Source organism: Schistocerca gregaria, chromosome 2 (assembly GCF_023897955.1).
Source record: "Schistocerca gregaria isolate iqSchGreg1 chromosome 2, iqSchGreg1.2, whole genome shotgun sequence".
In the NCBI taxonomy this organism is placed as follows: domain Eukaryota; kingdom Metazoa; phylum Arthropoda; class Insecta; order Orthoptera; family Acrididae; genus Schistocerca; species Schistocerca gregaria.
In genome coordinates this window covers 810,411,132-810,415,984 of record NC_064921.1, presented here as the reverse complement: position 1 = coordinate 810,415,984, position 4,853 = coordinate 810,411,132, and positions in this window count along the sequence as shown.

The window sequence follows — 4,853 nt, the reverse complement described above, 5'->3', positions numbered from 1 at the left end:
TGGGGCGTGAGGTCTCCACAGTACATCGATGTTGTCGCCTGTGGTCGGCGGAAGGTGCACTTGCCCGTCGACCTGGGACCGGACCGCAGCGACGCACGGATGCACGCCAAGATCGTAGGATCCTACGCAGTGCCGTAGGGGACCGCACCGCCACTTCCCAGCAAATTAGGGACACTGTTGCTCCTGGGGTATCGGCAAGGACCATTCGCAACCGTCTCCATGAAGCTGGGCTACGGTCCCGCACACCGTTAGGCCGTCTTCCGCTCACGCCCCAACATCGTGCAGCCCGCCTCCAGTGGTGTCGCGACAGGCGTGAATGGAGGGACGAATGGAGACGTGTCGTCTTCAGCGATGAGAGTCGCTTCTGCCTTGGTGCCAATGATGGTCGTATGCGTGTTTGGCGCTGAGCAGGTGAGCGCCACAATCAGGACTGCATACGACCGAGGCACACAGGGCCAACACCTGGCATCATGGTTGGGGAGCGATCTCCTACACTGGCCGTACACCTCTGGTGATCGTCGAGGGGACACTGAATAGTGCACGGTACATCCAAACCGTCATCGAACCCATCGTTCTACCATTCCTAGACCGGCAAGGGAACTTGCTGTTCCAACAGGACAATGCACATCCGCATGTATCCCGTGCCACCCAACGTACTCTAGAAGGTGTAAGTCAACTACCCTGGCCAGCAAGATCTCCGGATCTGTCCCCCATTGAGCATGTTTGGGACTGGATGAAGCGTCGTCTCACGCGGTGTGCACGTCCAGCACGAACGCTGGTCCAACTGAGGCGCCAGGTGGAAATGGCATGGCAAGCCGTTCCACAGGACTACATCCAGCATCTCTACGATCGTCTCCATGGGAGAATATCAGCCTTCATTGCTGCGAAAGGTGGATATACATTGTACTAGTGCCGACATTGTGCATGCTCTGTTGCCTGTGCCTATGTGCCTGTGGTTCTGTCAGTGTGATCATGTGATGTATCTGACCCCAGGAATGTGTCAATAAAGTTTCCCCTTCCTGGGACAATGAATTCACGGTGTTCTTATTTCAATTTCCAGGAGTGTATAAATTCAGTAAGCAGTGAGATGAACTCTTGAGGAAAACCGTAAGTAGTGAGATAAGTTCTGTAAAGGAGGAAATAACTGCTGTGGGAGGTGAAATAGAAATTTCAAACTCAAACTTGCGAAAAGAAATAAATGAGTTAGATACTAAATTTAGTAATGACAGGAAGGATATGATAAAACTTTTTACGGACGAAATGAAAAGAATCAAAAACAACATGCAACAACAGCTGGGCGACTTGGTAGATGAAAAATGCCGACATACCGAAAATTAACTGAAACATTATATCGGTGTGAGAACGGACGAGATCAATGAAAATGTCAAAGGTAAATCGCGAAATAGCAGCAGTCCGTTCTAAGTTTAAAAATTCCGTGGATTCTTTGAACGGCCAAATTGTAAATGTCAAAATCAAAGTTCAGGCGTTGGAAACAGATGTTAATGATAAGTTTTCTGAAATAAAAGACAAAGATGTGGATGAGATAAATGAGCGTATTAAATATCTGGAGAACGCAAGCAATCTAACTGCTACATACTTTGTAGGAGGGAGATGCCAGAGCCTAATAAGCAGTGAGATTGATAAATTTGATCCGAAAGGTGGTAGTAATCCGGCCGTGTTCACTGACAAATGTAAGTCGTTGATTCCGAAGGAATTTCCAGAAGAAACTCGCCTCAGGATTGCCAGGACACGACTGAGTGGTGACGCTGATAGTTGGGCAGTTCGCGTCCTGAGCGGTTGCGAAACGCTTGACGAAATCTTAAAACAATTTGAAAACGAATACTGGTCAACCAGTAAACAGGAGGAAGTAATTACGGAATTTAAGTATGCTCCTCCGTACTGTGCCAGCAGATACTCAAATATTATTGCGAGCGTATGTGTAAAAAGATCGATCATGTAAAAGGATACATAACCGCAAAAAAAGAATGTTGGACATTCTACATGGCAAATTTCCACGTAGTGTCCGCGGCTACATAACTATTGACAGTAGCAAAACAGCGTTTTTGAAAAAGGTGGGAGGTCTATATGTGTTATACCGTGACGACGAAACTCACCAGTACAGTCACCGCAACAGCAGCTATAATCAGAAAGAAAATAGTAACTATTGCGATCGACGAGGTTAAAATAATCAAACTCAGAGACAAAACGGAAACTCGAATAGTGATTACAATGTGAGGTCAGCACATGTAGATAGAGGAAGACGCAGCGGAAGAGGTTCTGGTCGTGGTAGGGGAGGTTATAATTGTAACCACATTGGCAATGATAGAGTGGAAAATGGGGGTCGCAACAGTAGCGCGTCTTACTGCTGCGAATCGCTTTGTGAGACCCCCCCACCCGGCTTCAGAGACAGTATTGCCGCCGGAACAATGACGACGCAAGGGGAAGCAAAATGAGTAAGGAACTTAAACAAGGTCAAGTGTACGCTGGAAACAGCGAGAAAGAAAAACGGTACATAAATGTCGCAATTCGGACGCTGGTCGAATCAGATGTCCAGAAGCGAAATTACCACTGTTGTTGGAGTGGCTACTCGTGCGAGTACAAACGGTACCGCTGCACAGAGTTTAGCATATTTTCCGGTAGCGAATAAGCAAGTTGTCTCGGTAAATGAAGTTTAAATAATTAAGGATAAGGAATGGCTGACGCAATTAAGTCATATGTACGATGGTTTGGAGGAATGGAAGAAAGCAAATAGCTTATATTTTACTGAAAGTAATGTGGAAGTGATGTTTAATGAAGATAAGTATTCTGTTTGTGAGACGAAAGAGACAAGTAATTTGAAACAGGTGTTACGTAAAGTAGATAATGTTTTTGTGATATTTGAGTATGATATAGAATGTGGGGCACGTGAGGTGCGTAATAATATGTTTGTTGATACCATTCCCGAACTCAACGAAGTCAGCGGGTTAGAAAAGACAGCCAGAAACTGTGTTATGGGGCAAGAGTATGATTGTTCTGATACCTGTGTGAGATTAGCGAACGAAACGGAAGATTCCAATGAGTACCAAGTTACGGCAGAGGTATTGTGCTCAGATGATGTAAGCCAGCTTGAAGATACAACAAGACTGTGGAAATAAAACATTTTTTTTTTTTCAAACAGAGGAAGGTAGTAGTAGGAGGCAGAAAAAACCACTGGATAAAATGGTTGCGGCTGGTGGTATTCTGTGGAATGATTTGGAAGTGGAAAAGGATTTATTATGGGAAGATAGAGGTGATGAGTCGAGGTGATGTGAACAGATAATGGTCCTGGTAAATGTACATGGTATGGAAAGTGAGATATTAATCGTTAGTGGTAGTCAGATTAGTGTGTGTTCCTATTCATTTTATGAACATATTAGGAATGAACGTGAAATAGTCGAGATGCCAGTTGACAGTGCCATTGGTAGTTGTAGTAAACCAATAAAATCTCAGATGATGTTACAAATGCTTATTAAAAGTGTGTTGTCTGAACACGATTTCTAAGTGGTTCCTCAGCTAAGTACTGAAATAATTGCAGGTATGGATTGGATGACTAAGCATAAAGTAATTATTGACTGTTATAGGAAGGAAACGATTTGTTCAGTGGGAGACGAGAAGATAAATGTGTATATTGCTGAAGTACTAGAAACTGGTGAAAGGAGTGAAGTTAATTTATGAATACTTAAGTTACCAATGTGTGCAGGTCTGGGTGATGGAACTGAACGTTATCATGTTAGAAACTTGAATAAATTAAACCCATCTGATGGCGAAATGAAAGACGTAGAAGAAAATGTTTTGGGAACATCAGTAGAACCGAAAAGGAATTGTACAATATTTTAGCGATTAATAAAGAGGTATTTTCAGAAAGGACTGATTTAGTACTTGACTTTGAATATGAAATCGAAACTGTAGAGAATGAACCATTTTTCGGACCAATGTATCAAATCCATTTAGCTGGAAAGGAAGCAGTAGAGAGAGAAGTACATCGTATGGAGGAATGGCGAATAACTGAAAGATCTAGGAGTCAGTAGAATAATCCACTTGTTCTGGTCAATAAGAAACACGGGGGAGTGAGAACTATGATAGACGTTCGCGATTTAAATAAGATGGTGAAGTGTGAGGCTGATAGACCAGAATATTTGGATGGTATACTTCAGAAGTTTTATGGTGTGAAATACATGACAATCTTGATTTGACGGCTGGGTATTGCAAAATTCCATTGAAACCAAAATCAAGAGAACTAATAGCATTTCTTTTTACGAGAAAGTGCTGTCAATATAAAGTCATCCCCTTTGGATTAAACACATATGTATCTGTGTTAATCCAAGCATTGGATACAGTGTTAGGAAAAGAGTTAGCGAGTAGAATAACAATTTATGTTGATGACTTATTGGTAGCGACATCATCATGGGAAGAGCATTGCGAGTTGCTGAAAGAAATTTTTCAAGCATTGAGAAGAGGTGGAATGACATTAAAAATCAAGAAATTTGGATTTATAAAAAAGGGGTTAGAATTCTTAGGTCATATTGTAACGACTATGGGAATAACGAAAGATCCGCGGAAATTAGAAACGATTAGATATTGCCAATCACCAAAACGAAAAAACAGCTTAAGTCGTTTTTTGGCTTATGTAATTTCTTTCGAAATATGTAAATTGGCAAGCTTTCAATGATCCAGATTTATGTAATTTATTGAAGAAATATAGTGCATCTGTCTGCAAGGAAAAGTGGTAGTTAGCTTACGACACTTAAAATGGGAACTCATAAAGAGCCAAATTTTACACCATCCTGATTTATCATTACCGTTTCATATGGGAATAGATGCATGCGATTATGGCA